The following is a 20,773-nucleotide window of genomic DNA, read 5'->3' on the forward strand; positions in this document are numbered from 1 at the left end:
TGGATTCACCACCCCATTGACATCGGAGCCACCAGCCTCCAATGTGGCCGATGGTCTGGAATTCTAGGAGTTGTGGTCCAAAACATCTGGAGGCATCAGGTTGGGGAAGGCTGTTGTAGACAATGGTGGATCGTTGATGTGACTCATATAAGGCAGCTGTCTGTGTTCCATCCCTTGGACCAGAGGAGGAGCATGGAGAGATTCCTGCTTTCAGACATGTTGGCAAACTGGCAGAGAAGTATTTCGTTTAGAGATACCAAGAAATTCCAGAATGCTGTTCCCTTTATTCATCCCTTCTATTTGGCCTGCTGCAAAATAATCAGGATAACAGGACCGTTTTAATGGACAGGAAACAAATTATCTCTGCAAATGCATCGGAGTGATATCACCATCTACTTGCAACTTGTCTTGAGTGATGATGGGTCAGTGCTTCTTCATTTTATATAATGATCATGCAAATAAAGAGAATTTATTTATGAGTTCTGTGTACAAGGCAAATAATGAGGTCCTTAATTGAGTTGGCCTTTGTCTTAAGCTTTATTTATAAGAATGGTGTCAGATGGGTGCAGTAAGTTACTTCAGAAAAACAAAGCCAGACTCTTTTGTCTTGCTGGCCATCTAAGCCTAAATGGAATTTTCCAAATCAAGAATATAAAAAAGTAAAGCTTTTCTAAAAGACATTCTGCGCCAGCCCCCCGTACCTACAGGAAACAAAGCAAAGCAGTGTGGTAGCTGTTTTCTATATAGATCAATTCCAGGTCCCAGTGTTTTGTCGCACTCAAGTCACACCTAGAAAAGGGAACAAGCATGCGGATATGCAGATGTCAGAGTGGGGCTATGTAGATACATTCTTAGAACTGAGCCCTGCTATCATCATCATCATTTAAAAAATATTTCCATTCCTTCTATTTCTCACCTTTGGAGGTGAGTGCAGAGAGTTACGCATCGTGCCATCCATGCACTAATGGGAGGTGGCAGCAGGCCTGAAACAACCTCAAGGTTGGCAGAAGTATGAAAAAAATGTAAGGGCGAGGAACCTCCCAAAATAGACCAATGTGGATTGAGTATACTCTGGAGGTATGGAATACTGACTGACATGTGTGGTGTGCTGGTAAAGCAGATGGGACGGAGTATCATGGAGGACATCATGACTGCATGCAGTGGAGGCAGATGACTCCAATGTCAGTGAGACAATGAATCCACTCTGGGTTTCAGTCAGAACTCTAAAGGAGCTATCCAAGGTGCGGAAGCACCTTGGATAGCTCCTTTAGAGTTTTGACTGAAACCTGGAGCAGATTCACTGCCCCACTGACATCGGAGCCACCGGCCTCCACTAGCAGCCTGACTGAAACATTAGCACTGCAACTTTTTGTTGCAAGCCCTGCTTGTAAGTAGTGATGGCAGTAACATTTGAAATTAGCTGATTTGTAAGTCAAATCTGACATATTCAGAGACTGTGTGTGTGTGTTTTTTAAAGAATGAAAAATAATATTAACTGCCCCACCCTAATATTTTAACACCCAAACAAACCCACAATGGTAAGAGAGGTTAACTATGCTCTGCCACATTAAGGATACATAGGAAGCTGCCTCATGCCAGGGTGGGATCTAGAGTGGAATCTTTTTTGTTTATGAGGCACTGCTGAGGCGATATCGTTTTCCAGACTGCTGTGTGGGTTCATGTTAATGAACGTCGCACAGTATCCACTTCGTTTATATCATAATCAAATGCCACACAGCAATGTATAGGGCTGGAATTGTGGGAGACGTAGGAGGAGTTTGAAGGATCATGTGTGTGTTTTATTGTGCATGTTTGTGGCATGAGCACATGACATAAGCCACAGTATAATGCTGCAATTATGGGAGAAATGGGAGGTATTGCAGCAGTTTCAAACTGCTTTTTAGAAGTTTTGTAACTGCATGCACAGCTTCACAGTCATGCAGGAATGCAGGTTTAAAAATAAATTCTGTGGCTATTCACCACTGTGCAGCGTTGTAGTGTACAGTGAAATAACTCCCCCCCCGCCCACACACACATTTTCCTGCTTGCAAATCCCATCAAAATCCATATGAGGAAAGAGAAGGAGAAAGACATGGGGGTGGAGTGGCTGGAGAGAGGTCATACTGTTACTGAGCCAGTGTGGTGTAGTGGTGACAGTGACGGACTGGGAGCCGGGAGATCCAGGTTCTAGTCCCCACTTGGCCATGGAAGCTCACTGGGTGACTTTGGGCCAGTCACAGACTCTCAGCCCAACCTACCTCACAGGGTTGTTGTTGTGAGGATAAAACAGAGAGGAGGAGGATAATATAAGCCGCCTTGGGTTCCTTGCAAGAGGAAAAAAGGCAGGATATAAATGCAATAAATAAATAAGTAATAAATAATTTCAGCTTGCTTTAAAAAAAAGTCTGATAATTGCATGTGCACTTTGACAGCTGTGCAGGAATGCGGTCTTAAAAATAAATTATATAATTATTCACAGCTGTGCAGCTCTGCACAATGAAAAATAGCCTAACAAAAATAGCAGAGAGTTTCTGCCTGCAAATCCCATCAAAATCCATGTAAGGAAAAAGCAGAGAATGGAATAAGGAGGAAAAGGAGAAAGATGTGGGATGGGTGGGGTGAGGTGGAGGAAGGAGTAGGGGAAAATGTTGCAAAACAGATTGCACAGCTTTAAAGTTACTCCCACAACTAAGAGTCATAATACTGCTAGATTGGAACAGGCAGGATGTAGTCCCACAAGGAAACTGGAATTACTGAAAAAAAAGTTACCATAGAAGTAGTTATGCCCGTGTTCTGAGATCTTCTGGGGAGGCCTTTCTCTTAGTCCCACCACTGTCACTGGCACGTTTGGTGGGAAGCCAGGAGAAGGCCTTCTCGGTGGCTGCCCCACAGCTGTGGAACACCCTTCCCAGGGAGGCTAGGATGGCTCCCTCCTTGATGTGTTTCTGGAGGCAGACTAAAACATTCTTGTTCCATCAGGCCTTTGGGACATAGTTGGCACCTGGGGGTAAGCTGCTAAAATGTTGTTTTAAAATGCTGTTTTAATGTTTTAATATAATTTAAATTATACTGTTGTTTAATTTATATTTTAACTTTTGTATATTTTCATATGTTTTAATTGTATATGTTTTAATTTTTGTAAGCTGCCTTGTGTCCCAGTACTGGGAAAAAGGCGGGGTATAAATATTATAAATAATAATAATAATAATAATAATAATAATAATAATAATAATGGTGATGATGTAATAGCTTGGAAAAAATGGAATGTTGAGGGATAAATAGTGTCAGGACAATGGGGCTTGTATTGTGTGGTGCAGGAGTGAGCCTAACATTACAGTTCTAGGATGAAACGCTAGTGCAGGTTGGCCCCAGGTCACACTGTTTCTCTATCTAGCCCAGTATTGTCTCCTCTGACTGGTGGCAGCAGCTCTCAAGAGTCTTGGGTAGAGAAAGGTATTTCCCATATTTAGCACCTGATTATACATATAAGCCATATATATGGAGATGCCAGGGATTGAACTAGGGACCTTCTATATACAAAGTATCTACCGCTGAGCTATGGTCACCCCCATCTCCTCAGCACAAATTGTCTTGTCAAAAAATGCCAATATCCAAGGTCTCATAAATTTTCATTTAACACTAAATCTTACATAATATACAAATATATAAACTACAAAAACCACTCATCATTCTTAATACATATTCAGAAGTCCATTACAGAAATTACATTAATTCCTCTCCAAAATATAATCAGGAATATCTCCTGGGTTTATCTGAGAAAAGAAAATCAGCCACAATATTTTATTGCCCTGGTTCTGTGGGTTATAGAGAAATCACCCCTTGATTTGCATCCCCATCAAGTAAATGCCTGCCATTCACTCATAGGATGAAAGATACATCAATTCACAAGATTCCAGGCTTCTGGGATCTACTTTGTTTTTTCAAATTAAAGCCCTGAGATCCACCACCTGGAGCGAGGCACAAAATAATGAGTAGGAGATGGGTGGAGCCAGATGCAAAATGGTGGCTCAGGAGGTGGTATCCGCTGCAGTGGCGTGGTGGTATATTTTGAAGTGCAGGCACTCACCATGACAGTCTCCATAGCCACACCCCCAAGGAGAGTCCAAAAACGGAGGCAGCTGTGCTGATCCATACTGACAAATCTAGCAGTTGCCATCTCCACCAGGAGCAGGTCTTCTGCAAAGCTAATGGCCTGAACTGCCCTTTGGTGACCAAGCCACTCCAAAATACTTTGCGTTACAACAGAAACAATATATTGTTGGAGAGGAAATGCATTTCCCCCCAGATACTGTGAGGATTGCAGCAAAGCCAAGAGGAAACAGGGAATTCTGAGGGGTGATGGTGGCAGGTGAAGTGATAATTAAAACGGTCCTGCAGTCCTGCAAATCCTGGCTCCATGACACCAGTAATCAGTCGCCTACTGCACCTCATGAGCCATTTACCGGGATCATCTCCCTAAATACAAATTTGCCCCTGGGTTACTACATACCAGTGATTCTAACAGCCTGACTTTAAAGGGGCGGGGGAGGGAACCTTTTGTCACTATTTTTAAATAATTCAGTGTCAGAAACCATGCTGATCTTCTGCAAATCATCTAGTGATCTACCAGTAGCTCCTGATCTACCTTCTGCTCATCCTTGTTACAGAAGCCCTCTGTGTATGTACATGCTTGCACACGTGCGCACACGCACGCACGCACGTATTATCATATTGATGAGAATTTTGCTAGCATTGGACGACCATCTGCATGGGGTGATCAGTGATTTCAAGGCTCCTTCCTAATAACCTTGCAGTTTTATGATTATTTGAGCAAATTCAGGATTCAGTCCCTCCTTCTGAAATTTTGAGAGCTGCTGGATTATTAATCCATGCTCCCCTTTTGCAAAATGCCAGTGGGCCAAATAGCTACGCTATTGGTTATGTAATGGAGAAACAAGGGGCCGAAGGAGGAAAAAATGGCCATACTCTCAGTCTTTGAAGGAACTTATTCTGGAGCTATTTCCTTGGCCAAGCCTGTTTGGAAGTTTACCAAAGCACCCACATAGCTAAACTCTGTCTGTGCAATGAGGTCAGCTCATTTCAGCTCTAACTGGCCCTGAGTGAGATAAATTGACCACTTCTGTGGAGCCTGTATCCCTCGGCCACCCTTTCCTGCATGCCCCCACAGACAACAGCTGAAATGAATAAACCTCGAATTGGTGATTTATGAAGTGTCTTCACCCTGAAAGCCCAGGATCCTTGAATGAAGCGTGCATTTCCAAGACACTACAGAGCTGTTTCTCATGCTTCTGCCCTCTGCCCATAGGACTTCCTTCCTTGCTCTCTGTGATTCTTGTCAGACCTCACATGTGCAGTTAGGGTCAGGTCAGGACAGCCTCGGGCTGGTCCCAGGAATGCTGGCGGATGTAGCATTTCTCCTTGGGCATGTGGCATCCGTTCCTCTGAGTCAGTCATAAACCAGTTCGTGGCTGCAGGGTACTGGCAATACTACGTTTTCCACCTTCATCTAGACTGAGCATGCAGGCCTGGGTTAATCATTACACTATGTATGCTGCGGAGAAAGCCCCCAAAGCAGATGCATAATCCTATTGTAATTTTCTTAGGCTGCAATCCTATACCCACTTACCTGGGAGTAAGCCCCGTTGTTAGTGCCTTTCTTCCTGGTGACAGGTTTGTCTCAATAAGCATTCTGACATTTGCTCGGCATGCCTCAGCCTATATATGAGTGACTCGGATCAGGAGCTTTATAAAAAAAAATGATGATGACGATGATGTTTTTAAATGTTATTTTGTAATTATTTTTTTTATTGTATGTTGGTTTATGTCCTATCTCTGCTTTGCGTTTTTTATATGAGCGTGTGAGTAATTTTATTTGAAAAAATTGTAAAAGTTAAATAAAAATTATATACATAGTGTTGACCTGTATGTATACCCGCTCACTGAGGTCATCAGAGGGCTTGCTCCTGGTGGTTCCACTTCCACATGGACTTATAGCCCAATTAGAGTCCACCAGGAGAAGAGCCTTCAGCATGGTGGCCCCATTTCTTTGGAATTTCCTGCCCCTGCAGGTCAGGCAGGCACCAACCCTGCATTGTTTCCGGCGTCTCCTGAAAACAGCACTCTTTCAGGAGGCATTCCTTTATTGACCGGTTATGGTTTTCATTGGCACTCTGCTTTTAAACAAGCGTAATTCTAAAGTGGTGTTTTAATCTTTTTATGCTTTTACTGTTTTATCTTTCGTGTTCACCGCTCCAAAATCTGTTCGAGATATGGAGTGGTATATAAGTATTTTAAATAAATAAATAATAATGCACACGTGTACCATTTGGACTCTGCTACACAGGTAGCAAAGTGTCTTGGTTTCACATGTTCTTCTAAGGCAGGGGTTGCTGGGGACCTGGCAGGATGGCATGCTTCCTCCAGTTCTCTACCTGGAGGGGAAGAAAGGTAACTGGGGTGGACCTTTAGCTTTGTGTACTCCTCTGTAAACTAGTACAGTCATTTATCATCATGGCAAGGGGGAGACCAACCTGGCCCCATCCATTGGCCAGAGAAGAACAGCTGCAGGGAGCTTGTTCCTCTCTTCTCTGACAGAAAGAACACCTATAAGAACTTTGGAGCTAAAAAATGGTGCCTGAATTTTGCCTTTTCCCCCCTCCTCCCTCCCAATCCCGTTTCATTTTGTGACATGTCTTTTAGATTGTAAGCCTGAGGGTAGGGACTGTCCCATTATTAATCTTTGTAAACTGCTTTGAGAGCCTTCTTTGGATGAAGAGTGGGATAAAAAATACTGTGACTAGCTACACATTTGAAGGGCTGTCCAGTCCAAGTCTGGTTTGAAAGATAAAGGACCATCAGAAGAAGGGATTGCCCAGGGGGCCTTGAAGTTGCCCATCAACACCACCTGGACTGAGCAGGTACACAGGAAGTCACCTGGCCATAGTCTAATCTCCACTATGGTGAGATGTACTGTATTTCTATTTAAATCACAGCAATTATTTCTTAATTTGCATCTATACATGTCAATTAGCACCTGCAAATGTTAAGCAAATGTCTCCTCTTTTTTGCCCTTGTCTTGGTGATGTATTTCCCCCCTTCTTGTGGGAGGGATGTGTTACTTGCCACCCTCCTACTCTAGGTTGCTTCAAAATTGTCTGAATCTAATTTGAAAGATCCCCTTCATGGATCACTGCCTTGTTGTGGCAAAGGGGCTTGCGTAACTCAGTGAAGCCATAAGCTATGCCATGCAGGGCCACCCAAGATGGACAGGTCATGGCAGAGAGTTCTGACAAAATGTGGTCCACTGGAGAAGGAAATGGCAACCCACTCCAGTATTCTTGCCAAGAAAACCCCATGGAACGTATCACAAGGCTAAAAGAGATGACGCCGGAAGATGAGCCCCTCAGGTCGGAAGGTGTCCAATATACTACTGGGGAAGAGCAGAGGGTATTTCCAAGTAGCGTCAGAAAGAGTGAAGCGGCTGGGCCGAAGCCGAAAGGACACTCAGCTGTGGATGTGTCTGGTGGTGAAAAGAAAATCCGATGCTGTAAAGAACAATATTGTCTAGGAACCTGGAATGTCAGATCAATGAATCAAGGTAAGCTGGAGGTGGTCAAACATGAGATGGCAAGACTGAACGTCGACATCTTGGGAATCAGCGAACTCAAATGGACAGGCATGGGCGAATTTAATTCAGGTGACCATCGTATCTACTACTGTGGGCAAGAATCCCTTAGAAGAAATGGAGTAGCACTCATAGTCAACAAAAGGGTGGGAAAAGCAGTACTGGGGTACAATCTCAAAAACGATAGAATGATCTCAGTACGAATCCAAGGCAAACCATTCAACATCACAGTAATTCAAGTCTATGCCCCAACCACTGATGCCGAAGAAGATCATGGCATCTGGCCCCATCACTTCCTGGCATATAGAAGGGGAAGAAATGGAAGCAGTGACAGATTTTACTTTCTTGGGCTCCAAGATCACAGCAGATGGTGACTGTAGCCATGAAATTAAAAGATGCTTGCTCCTTGGGAGGAAAGCTATGGCAAACCTAGACAGCATAGTAAGAAGCAGAGACATCACCTTGCCGACAAAGGTCCGTCTAATCAAAGCTATGGTTTTCCCAGTAGTAATGTATGGCCGTGAGAGCTGGACTATAAGGAAGGCTGAGCGCCGAAGAATTGATGCTTTCGAACTGTGGTGCTGGAGAAGACTCTTACGAGTCCCCTGGACTGCAAGGAGGTCAAATCAGTCCATCCTAAAGGAAATCAACCCTGAGTGCTCATTGGAAGGACAGATACTGAAGCTGAAGCTCAAATATTTTGGCCACCTAATGCAAAGAGAAAACTCTCTGGAAAAGACCCTGATGCTAGGAAAGACTGAGGGCAAAGGGAGAAGGGGATGGCAGAGGATGAGATGGCCAGATAGCATCATCGATGCAATGAATATGAACTTGAGCACGCTCCGGGAGAGAGTGCAGGACAGGAAGGCCTGGCGTGCTATGGTCCATGGGGTCACGAAGAGTCGGACACGACTGAACGACTGAACAACAACAATTTGAAAGATGAGGAAGAACCCGGATTCAAGCCATTTGGAAACTATTGCTCTCTGGCCTGCAACCATTTTTTTTTCTTAATCCAGGCTGTGCTAAGGCTGGTTATGATTATTCAATGGAGAGACACTATGCAACTGGAATTTAGAAAAATATCTAGAGCAGGGACAATCCTGGCAATCTGATGCAGTCCAAAACACCCGGAGGACAACACCTATCAGCCCCAGCCAACATAGCCAATGGACAGAGATGATGAGAGTTGTAGTCCAAAACACCGAGAGGGCACCCGGTTGCCTACCCCTACTCTAGAAGCATGACTAATCTGAAGTGCATGAATAAGTTCTCACTCAAGATCTGTTCTGCATGTGCTCAAAGACACTCTTTTCTTTAGCTTTCCTTCACAGTTTTTCCAAGGCTGGGCCACAGCATGTGAAATGGACAGCATGTAAAATGGGACCCAAGGCTAAGCCATAAGGATCTGCTCTTGTTCAGATAAAGCCCCACAAGCCTAGGAATTGCTGGGCAAGTCTCTGTCTGCCAAGTGGTGTGCAGAGAAATGCACGCACATGTGTTCTGCTGTGACTTGCATGCAGCGACAGCTCAGGAGAAGCGGAGTGAAGAAACGGTTCCCATCAGTGCCGCTGTCCTTGCCCTACCGCAGGTTGCCTCGAGGGCATAGGTGGCTGAGGTGTGGTTTAATCAGGTGAACGAAGAACTGCGTGTTCCAGTTCCACATCCACACAGGAGCCTCTTACTGCCCTGGACAAATAAAGGCTGCATTTTAACTTTGCAAGCTGGTTTGGCCAACAGTTGGGAGCAAAAAGCAACCCCCACCAGCCTGGTGTGCGTGTTCACTTTGCCGGTAGCTCGACATGCAGAAATAAACAGGTGAAGGGTTCCCTGCTCCCAGCGAGGAGATAAAACTTTTATTAGCTGCTAATGTCTGTGCAAGGGGCTGCTTTGACGGCACAGCTAGTGGGGGCCAGTAGAAAAGTTGGCAACCCCGTGGCTTACAGCTATTGCCACCACTGAATTCCTTTGACTGTAGGGGTAGGCAACCGGGTGCCCTACAGAAGTTTTGGACTACAGCCCCCATCATCCCCAGCCAACATAATGGATTATGGGAGTTGGGATCTAAAACATCTAGAGGGCACCGGGTTGCTGACACCTGTTCTACTGTTGCATGGACCACGCTGCCCCAGTGCCACTTCGGTATTAAATAAAGAACATGATTAAACATGGAACATGAGCAAAACCTCGTTGTGGTCGCCTTCCACCTGGAAGCCTATGTCCTCACCGTGGCAGGCTGTGTGGATCCAGAATTGGCCTTTACAGCCACCTGCAGACCCACTGCTAAGACTCTACGCCTGGAAGACAACCTTACTCGGTCACAAGTGATCGCCATGGTGATGATGATGGAACATGAACATAGCTCATATAGCATAACTAGTTGCTCAGTAAGAAGAAAACTGCTCCTACCTACAGTATTCTGGCCAGTGCATGTCAAGGCACTGATTTATTGATTACATTTAAATCAATAAAGGAGCTGAAAGTGGTATATATTGTTTGTCCCCCCCCTTTTTATCCTCGCAATAACCCTGTGAGGTAGGTTAGGCTGAACGACTAGCCCACAGTGAGCTTCTTGTCCGAGCGTTGATTTGAATGCACATTTCCCTAATCCTGGTTTACCACTCTAACTCCTAGACCACACTGCCTCTCTTCTGGAAAGGGATGGTTCTTGAGCATTCGGCACTTACTTAAACTACACCAAATGGTATTAATTTGAAGCAGGTGGAAGTTTTTCTCCCTCTCTCATAGTAGTGGAACCCAGGGTGATGAAGTCAAATAGGACAGATAAAAGGAAGCACTTCTTCATGCAGCGAATAGTTAAATGACAGAATTTGCTACCACGAGATGTAGTGATGGCCACCAATTTGGATGGCTTTGAAAGGGGGTTGGACAAATTCCTGGAGGAGAAGGCTCTCAATGGTTACTAGTCCTGATGGTTACGTGCTTCCTCCAGTATCAGAGGCAGTGCGCCTATGTGCACCGGTTGCTGGGGAACATGGGCAGGAGGTGCTGTACTCATGTCCTGCTTGTGGGCTTCCCATTAGGGCATCTGGTTGGCCACTGTGGGGACAGAATGCTGGACTAGGTAGGCCTTTGGTCTGATTAATTTTAATTAAACTGATTTCATAAATTAACTAACTTCAGACATTGTAGACCACTGGTATTTTGGGTTTTGTACTTTCACGCTGGCTTCTAAATTCACACCCTTCCTGCAGTATAAGTCCTGGGCCTCACCAACACCACATTTCTGGCGATGGGTCCTGGTGAAGAGACCAGGAGAGGAACGCTGTGGAAGGCACAGCCACTGCGTCCTCCTCTTCTGCCTTAGAACTTCTAAAAGGTAGGGAGGCAGGATCTCTGGTAGTGATGTGGCAACTCTTAACCCGGCAAGCTGGATGTTTTGAGTGGCAAGTTACTAAGAACAGAGGAAGCTGCCTTATCCCGAGACAGACCATCGGTCCACCCAGCCCAGGATCGTCAATCCGGATTGGCAGCAACCGCTCCCCAGGATTTCAGGCATGAATGTTTCCAGTCCTACCTGGAGCTGCTGGGGAGTTTTGAACCTGGGGCTTTCTGCATGCAAAGCAGGGGCTCTACCGCTGAGCTATAGCCCCCCGCCCCGCCCCCCCGTGAGCTGTGGGCCCTTTCCGTAGATTATATAGACATGCAATACCGCTCAGCCTCGTGGGGAAGACTGGGACCAGGTGACCTGTGCGTTGCCTGCTCAGCCTGCTGTCCAGGATCAGGTGCTAACTGTGGGTGAGCCACTTCGAGGGCCTTGCTGCTCTCCCTTCTCGCAGCCTCTTAGGATTCTTTGCATGGGACAGCCCTTCCAACGGAGGACATCTTCAAACAGAGGACTGTCCTCTGAAAAGTAGGGCATGTGGCCGCCCTAGCCTACACCAAAGTGCTCACTTGGGGCAACAAGCAATTTAAAGCCAGGCCTGCCAGCAGCAAAGCTGCGCCTGATGGAGGACAAGATGCAGTTTTGCTGCTGGCAGGAACTTCCTATGTTCCTGCTGAACAGAGGAAGCTGCCTTATACGGAATCTGCCCAGATCTCTTTTTGCATTTTGTTCAGAGTGTTCTCCCCCGCTCTTTTTCTTGCATCACTTACAATGCAGCCCTATGCATGTACACCCCCTCTTTCTTCAGTGGGCCTTACTCCCAGGTAAGTATGCATAGTATTGCAACCATAGTGAGTCTGGGGAATCTGGAGCGGCCTGAACTGGACCCAGAGGTGTGCAGTGGTAAGGGAGGTACACAGCAAGATTCTTGACAGGGTGCGGGCAACAGAATGCCCTGTCCTTCTTTCCGTCCACCCATCCTTTCCAAGTCTACTGAATACATCCCATATAGGAGGCATACAAGACTTTTCATCTGCAGTGCAGTTAATAGAATGGGGGCAGATGTCTGCTTGGGCCAGTCTTTCCCAACCTGGGACCCTCCAAATGTGCTGGACTACAACTCACAGCAGTCCAACACATCTGGAGGGCCCCAGGTTGGGAAAGCCAGCTTAGGTCCATGCACACCAACCTATTTCTCTCTTTAGAGTGGCCACTCCCACTGCTCCAAAAAAAGAGGAAATGCATCCCCAAGAAAGGACAAAAGAGGACACAGACTTGCATAAAATTGGCCTGTGCTAATGTATAGGTCTAGATGTGAATCTAGAAAGAAGTAATTTAACTAGAATTACAACACATCTACTCACGGTTTTTTATCTTTAAACCAGGTTGGTAACCCTTCAAACAGAGGGTACTTTCAAAAAGAGGACTGTCCTCTGACAGCCCTTTAAATAGAGGACTGTCCTCTGTAAAGTAGGATACATGGCCACCCTACTTGTCCTTGGTAGCTAGCAGATCCTGTACAGGGATATGCAGTGGTTGTTTTTGAATGGGGAATGTAACAGAGGTCACTGAAATCTGATTCCTGGTGTGTGTGTGTGTGTGAAAGAGAGAGAGAGAGAAAGAGAGATGGGGTGGTAAAGCAACATGATCTCATACAGGAAGAGAGATGGACTGGTTTAAGAATGTGGGGAGAAAAAGAACTGAGCAACAATATCCCTGTTTCCATGGCAGGATGGAATGAGATAACCCATGTTCATTCTCCTGGTTCTCATGGGTTAGAGCCAGGAGGAGGAAGGGATATGGGCGGTACTTTTTTTAACCAGCAAAGATGCAGACCCCCCAGCCCCATTCATCTGGCTACCTGACTATGCAATAAAGATGCCACAGCCACAAGTGTTTCTGGTTTAGCAGGACCCAGTGCTGTGGTTGACTATGCATCAAGGAAACATCCGCCATCACACCCAGCCAGAGGGGTATGTGAGCCACTTCCGCATTGGATCCTAACACTGCTATGAACATAAGATGAGCCCTGCTGGATTAGACTAAGGGCCCATCCAGTCCAGCATTCGGTTCATACACTGGCCAGCCCGATGCCCATGGGAAACCCACATGCGGGACATGAGTGCTACAGCACCCTTCCACCCAAGTTCCCCAGCAACTGGTGTACATATGCATACTGCCTCTGATACTGGAGGTAGCACATAGCCATCAGGACTAGTAGCCATTGATAGCATTATCCTCCACGAATTTGTCCAGTTCCTTTTTAAGGCCATCCGAAGTGGTGGCCTTCTGGAATCATGTGGACAGGGTTAATTACATGGCCCCTCTTACCTGCCTGATTGCTCCCCCTAGCTTCAAGCTACACGGCAACTGGATGGGAAAGACCCACACAACTGCCCTCACCCACATAGTTTTGGTCCTCACACATATCATGCTACAGCAACGTGGATTCACACCATGGGGAACCAGCTTGCACTTTGTTGCAGTCGTGTGAATGGGGCTTCAGTGCATGTCCCATGTGCAGCTGACATGGGGCCTTGCATGAACGTAAACACAGCCTTATCCCGAAGGGGGTAGCTTTGGTTTGGACCAGTCCATGCCATATTTGATGCAAAATCTGCATTGCAAATTTTACACACAAGTAACAATAGTGTAATAATATCACTTCTTTTGGTGGGATCAAGTTTATGACAGCTTAACAGTGAGTTTCACTCTTAAGAGACAAAGGCTTTTAAATGCAATTGACCTACTTGTTTAGGAGTCAGTCTAATGGTCAATACCTCTTGGGAGAATTCTTTTTGGTTAATGCTAAGCTTGCTGGGAAAGACTGAAGGCAAAAGGAGAAGGGGACGGCAGAGGATGAGATGGCTAGATAGCATCACGGATGCAATGAATATGAACTTGAGCACGCTCCGGGAGAGAGCGCAGGACAGGAAGGCCTGGCGTGCTATGGTCCATGGGGTCATGAAGAGTCGGACACGACTGAACGACTGAACAACAACAACAACAAAGCTTAAGGGAGCAATCCTATGGCCGCTAGTCAGCGGCTAGACAGCCATAGGATACGTTGGTTTCCGGGAATCAACCTTGGAGCCTGTGATCCGAGGTTGGTTCCCTGAGAACCTCCCCTCCTCCCGCTGTCTCGCAGGCAGCTCAGAACAGCCCCGCACTTCACACTCGGAAGAGGAGTGTTGAGCAGTGAAAACAGGGTTTTCCTGGGGGCATTCTGGGGCAGGGAAGGCGGAAATGCCAGTCCGACACATCCAATGTGTTGTCTGGCAGCCTCCTCCCCCACTCCGCCTTCCCGCGGCTAGACAGCCAAAATCGGCTGTCCAGCCACAAATGCAGGGCAGCTGAAGTGTGGAGGGGACAATCCCCTCCGTGCTTCTCCTGCCCTGCATTGTATAGGCGGTTGCCTCCAAGTTTGGAGGCAGCTGCCTATCCCAGTAGGATTGCTCCCTCTGTCTCTTTTGTATGGATCTAGAAAGAGAGAAGAACTACAGTGGAGATATTTTTCTTGAATGTGGATGTTAACTGGAGTGGTGAGTCCCCCAACAGGGTTATTTAAATTTTTTGAATCTATGGGGAGAGCCCAGAAACTAATTTGGTTTAATATACTTTTATAGATGCTTGCGGCTTCGGCTTTGAATTTAAAACTTTTGTTCAGGCCATACTGGTCTGAGCAGAGGAGTATTTCACAGTATCCACTCTAAGTATATCGTGAGCTTTATTTGAAACAATGGCAATGGGATTTTTGCAGATAATGGGAAAAGACCACTAAAATGTATAATCAATATTTCTTTATTTTACCCCCAAAAGCATTTGTCCTGAGTGATACTATTTTGGAAACTGGATGTTTTGGATCCATGCTGAAGCAGACATCTGAACTCTTGTAATCTGAAGAAACTATCAAGTCCAAATGCATTTGGCAAACAACAATGTTAAATTCTACTGATTGCCCTTGTAATTTGAGACTACGAAGTTTGTAACAGGGTTGTGAAATATTTTGTCTGTCTGTATAACTCTTGTATATTCCTGAGAAGTTGGTTCTAAAATGGACTTTTACTTGCACCTTCTATTGTGCAGTTTTAGCTATGTTTTATAAATTATTTTTATAAATACTTTATAAATGTAATTATGACATTATTGTTACTTGTGCATACAATATATAGTTTTGTCCTGATCTCTTATTTCCCTTCAGTTTTATTGAGCAGGAAATTATCTTCTTGGGTTTGCCTTGCAAAATCTGCGTTTACAATACAAGCTGAGTCCTTGTCTGTTTCTAGGTGGAGACATTTCCAACTGTTGGGTGCCCTGATTGGCACACTGAGGACTAGTACCATCAGTGGAAGTCACACACTTTAGAGGAGATATTGTTCCTAAACAAACCCCAAACCCTTGGCTCATTGGTACTTCCTCCCTTGCAATGCCTCCAGCCCCCCACTGCCCCAGATTCCAGTTTAGCACTACAGCACTAAATCGGTTTGGTAGCAGGTCCACCGGCAACTTTTGATAAATAAGTATTTCCTGCAGGCCAGACACTTTTGAGTGACATCTTATTCACATATGTTAAAACAATTCTGCTTTTCTTGCAATATAATCTGTCACAGCTAACAACATGTAATTAAAACCAATGCAACAATCTAATAACCAGTACAAAAATAAACAAGTGAAAAACCATCAGGACAAAACAAAAATCCAAAGCAGGACAATCAAACACCTCCACCGGGACCCTTAAAAATCCTAACAGCTTATCGGCACACAATATGGGAGGAAGCCCAAAATAAAAATTCAAATTAGCCCAAAGTCTACCTCGAAGAGTCAGGATTTAGCCTGGTACCTGAACGCACATAACATTTGGACCTGACAGACCTCCCTGGGGAGTGCATTCTACAGCATTTGGTGTCACAGTGTAAAAGGCCCTGCGCCAAATGGATGTACACTGAGCCTCATTCAATGGAGGCACGTGGAGCAAAGCCTCTGATGTAGAACAGAGTGCATAGGGCAAGACCTTTGGGAGAAGGCGGACTTTCAGGTCCCCAGCTGTTTAGGGCTTTATAGGTTCCTTATACCTTCTTAGTGCAACCCAATTGGCCATTTCTGGAACCTCACTGTGCACCGTCATTTCTGTAATAACTGTCAAAGGGCAAAGAACTTTGAATACCTTTTGCATTCACCCACACAGCAACCCTGCAAAGGAGATGCTGCCGCTCACTTCTCCCCCGTTTTATGGCTAGAGGGAAAGGGACCTTGCCCAAGTCCAGCCAGCATGTGTTCAAGGCTGGGACGGGGAAATTTGAGAGCAGGCTTCCAATGCTCAGGGCAAGTCTCCTTCCACATGGCAAAGAGTTCTGGCATCAGCATGCTGTGGAATGAACAGCGCCTCCCCAGAGTGTCTTGCTGGCACTCACTGTACTTGGGAAAAGAAAATGCATGTTAGGCGAGTGAGCTGGCTTGCCTTTGGCTGCCCACCTCTGGACAGCTGCGCACAGACAGATGACACCGGGGCCGTTGATCAAGGCAGTGTGCACCGAGTCACCAAGCAGGTATAGCAGAGACTACCAGAGCCTTATTTCATGAGTCCCCACCCAGCATATTTGCTATTGCGCTGCACTGCTCTAGCGTTAGGGCAAGCTTTCGCCTTAACGATAGCCAAGGGGGCGAGCCGGAGAAAAGTTGCGTGGCCGGTCTTAAATCCAGCATAAGCAAAAGCGTTCCAACAATAGGCACCACCGCCAGCAGCACCATCACCTTGCAAAAATGCATCCCCCATTAATGCACAACGTGGAATGCCTGGTCGCTTCCGAAATCAGGCTCCGGGAAAGCCAAAGAGATGGGCAGCGTGGCTACAACGCAACGATCCATCACAGATATTAAGGTGACGAATGGAAAGGGATGGAGTCCAGCCGACGGCAATGCTCCCGTGTTTATTCGCTTTGCTTTAGCTAAAGTGCGCGGCTTGTTTTAGCTAATGCCTGCACACCACTATTAAAGAAAGAAAGAAAGAAAGAAAGAAAGGGAATTCACTTGGCTATGACGGCCACACTCACACTATATGGAACTTCCATGTGCAGAGGCGGTGCACCACTGAATATGAGTTGCTGGGGCTAAATATTGGGAGAAGACAAGTTGCCTGTATGTTTTGCTTGTGGGCTTCTTCGAAGCTTCTGGCTGATTGCTAAGGAGGAGCTTTAAATCAGATACAGAGCATATGCTTTACATGTAGGTATTCCTGGGTTCAGTTAGCTACATCCACTTAAAAATATCTCAGGGAGCTGAAGATCTTTGTCTGAATTTTTGAAGCACTGCTTCCAGTTGGTGTGGACAGTATTTGGACCAATTGTCTGGCTCAGTATAAGGCAACATCATATGGCAACATCATATGCTCTGTTTATCCATGGAACATATTTACATTTGCAAATGTCACCCTTCTCTTTTCTGCACAGCACCTAACACAGTGCTAGCACAAAACAGATATTAAGGCACAGTATTGTTCAATGTGCACTGTGTCAAATTCTGATATTAAAAAACGTTGCCTTTTTTCTTTGCTTACCTAACCAAGCTCCAAGTACCCCCACCAAATGGAGTGAGACAGGTAACTGCTAGGGAGAGGGTCTTTTCAGTCGTGGCACCCTGATTGTGGAACAACCTTCCCAGAAAAGTTCACCTGTTACCATTTTTATGGTCTTGTTGGCACCTGGTCAAGATCTTTTTATTTATCCAGGCCTTTTAAATAACATTTGTCCTATCGTCGGGGGCATGTTTTAATTGTCTTGGGGCACAATCCTACGCACGTTTAGACAGAAGAAAGTCCTACAACTCCCAGCATGCTCCAGCCGGCATAATGCCCTTAGCCTTAATTGTTTTAGGGCGCAATCCTATCTAGATTGGCAGCCACCTCCAAACCAAGAGGTGACTGCCTATCCAGCAGGGCAGGAGAAGCACGGAGGGGATCGTTCCCTCCGCGCTTCTCTTGCCCAGCTTTTTTGGCTAGACAGCTGATTGCAGCTGTCTAGCCGTGGGAGGATGGAGTGGGGAAGGAGGCTGCTGTATGACACATGTGTTGTGCAGGGGTTTATGCCCTCCCCGCCCCGGAACGCCCCCACCCGCGCCCCTTTCTGGCCGCTCCGTGCTCCTCTTGCAAGTGCGGAGGACGGGGCTGTTCCGCGCTGCCTCGGAGGCAGTGCGGAAGTGGGGGGAGGTTGGTTCTCTGGGAACTGACCTCGGAGTGCGGGCTCCAAGGTCGGTTCCCAGAAAACAACATATCTATGGCCATCTAGCCACTGTCTAGCAGCTATAGGATTGCTCCCTTATAAACTTTATTGTATTGTATTTGATTATGTCATATTTGTTTTGTGACCTGCCTGGAGAACTTGTGTTGTGGGGCAGCTATATAAAAATACAGTAAATAAGTAAATACTTTTTTTTTTAATACAGAAACTCAGTGAAACCAGTCAGGATTGATTTTGGCCCCAGCAAACGGTTCATGTTAATATGGCCCTCTGTCTTTCTTGGGAAAAAGAAAAAAAAAGAATGATTTGTGACCATTTGTTTATTAGGGCTTTGGGATATTTAAATAGAACCTCCATGTTCAGAGGCAGAATAATCTGAATACCAGTTGCTGGCAGGGGTGGGGGATAATGGGAGAGAGCAATTGCCTTCATGCTTTCCTTGTGGATTTCCTGGAGGCTTCTGACTGGCTCCTCTAGGGAACAGAACTCTAGAATAGATGGACCCATTGTCTTACCCAGTAGGGTTCTCCTTATGTTCCTGATTATTTGCACCATTTACAGACACACAGAGTAGGCAGCACAATATCGTTTTCAGCACCACCTTCCACTCATTTAAGAGTATGTGGACTTCTGTATGGCACAGAATTCATTTCCTGGCAGAGTCGAAAACCTAGCTAGTTCCTCATAGTACATGGGAGGCAAGATTGCTTTAAAACACAGCTTTCTTCAATCACTTAAGGTTGGTAGTGGCACAATCAGGAAATATGTCGCTCTCCAAACATATATAAAAGATAAGAACAGATTAATTGCCTTGCAAAATCAGAACAAGGTCCAGCTAGTCCAGTCTCTTGTTTCTAGCCAGACAATACATGACCAAAACATATAAAAACACACACAGTGAGCAATATTTGATATGACAACTGTATCAAGCTCCTGCAGAACCACTCGAACAAATCATGCACATAAAATCTCCACGCAGCAATTTTAAGGGCCTATGCCTTGCGTGCACACACAAGCCCTTTTTCCTGGATATGTTTTAATTGCATGGGAACAATACCAAAAATTGGCTCTACTCTTCCAAGCCATATGCTATGCTAGTACAGGAAGACACTAGATAAAGTCCATCCCAAGGTAATGATACTCACATCAAGTTGGTGCAGTCTCTTTCCCAGTCTTCTCTCTCTCTCTCCCTCTCTCCCCTCTTCGATCCCTGCACCTTTGTCACTATCAAGTCATGATAGGGAAACAAAAAGCTAGGGAACTGCAGCAGAGATAGGAAGGAGCAGTGTGGGTAAATTTGCAGAGACAATAAGCCAATTTTTTTTGCATTTCAGTCAAACTCGCTGTACCAGTTTGCATTTCTTTAACCCATCAGCAGGAAGGTGGTTCACTGAAGCTGAATCTGCCAAACTGGTTCTGCCATAATACAAAGAAGTGGTCAGACAAGTTTGCCACAAACTCCACATAGAGATTTGATTGTTTTCCCATAATTACAGCTTAGTGTAGCTGGTCAAAGTCAGTCAATCACATTAACAAAACAGTTCTCTCTCTCTCTCTCTCTCTCTCTCTCTGTCTCCCCCCCCCAAGAAATCTACTATTAAGATGGAAAATCTTGTTTCCTTTTACATAATTGTAGCTTTTATAGATACAGAAAAAAAAATATTCCTAACCACTGAGAAATTAACCCTTAATTTCTTGCGTTTTGTCAGTTTACTTTTAAGGAAGGACATTGTGTACTTTAGCTTAGCATTTGTCAGCTGTTGCTCAAATTTGGGGAGGGAAAATTCTCAAGCAAAACTTACCTTGTTTGGAAAAGTGACAACAAAAATGCTCATCAAGAGGATTGAAGTTTTTAAAAAAAGTTTGCTCCAAAATATTCAAATTTCAAGCAATAGAATTTGAATGCTGAAATGTTGCCAAGTCTGAAGTAGTGCAATATTTTGCATTGTCACAGTGGCTACAATGGTAATATTTCCATTCCTTCCAGCTACTGGCACTTCTTTTTCTCTTATGCTGATCCTGTTGTTTTGGGTGTATGAGGAGCAATCAGAATGCAGATCACACCACTCAAGTTGTCTGTCTGTTTTAGGGTATCAATCACTCACAAAATGATTCCTTTTAAAGCATTTAATCTAGGGCTGAGCTGAAAGGGGGGTGGGTGGGTGTGATATTCACCAACATGGCATTGAAAGGCACCTCCCTGCTTTTAATGGTCTTTCATAGATTTCTACATAAGAACAAAGGTACTCATCTATTCAGGAAGAATGGCCAGGGTTCCAGTCTAGGAAGCTTTGCTCTCACTCTTAATTTGCCTTGTTTGCTCTCATTGATGTCAGGATGTAGCCAAATCTGACCACTTTCATAATGCCATGAAGCCAACACATACAGTATATACTTGGTCCCTGATTGGTTGGGATCACCCCATAAAGGAAAAAGAAGCTCTAAAGGGAAAAAAATTGGGACAGAAGCAGTATCATAGAATCATAAAATAGTAGGGTTGGAAGGGGCCTACAAGACAAACCTCCTGCTCAGTGCATAAATCTGTGTCAA

The 20,773-nt window shown here is 45.3% G+C and overlaps 1 protein-coding gene across 2 annotated transcripts in view; it reads right to left on the minus strand.

The window, feature by feature from the left end:
* The window catches only part of RBBP8NL (RBBP8 N-terminal like), an 83,545-nt gene extending 63,776 nt beyond the window's left edge, over positions 1–19,769 (minus strand). Inside the window, exons 1-2 of one of the 2 annotated variants that reach the window (XM_084848407.1) lie at positions 19,369–19,639; positions 5,648–5,763 (exon numbers count right to left, since the gene is read on the minus strand). The gene's annotated coding sequence lies outside the window, so the exon portion shown is untranslated. Of the gene's footprint in view, positions 1–5,647; positions 5,764–19,368 lie in introns of both variants that reach the window. The other variant, XM_084848406.1, reaches the window with a different exon arrangement.
* Between the last annotated feature and the right edge of the window lie 1,004 nt (positions 19,770–20,773).

This window comes from Heloderma suspectum, chromosome 4, assembly GCF_057233095.1.
Source record: "Heloderma suspectum isolate Gila_16-S chromosome 4, 16-S_ref, whole genome shotgun sequence".
In the NCBI taxonomy this organism is placed as follows: domain Eukaryota; kingdom Metazoa; phylum Chordata; class Lepidosauria; order Squamata; family Helodermatidae; genus Heloderma; species Heloderma suspectum.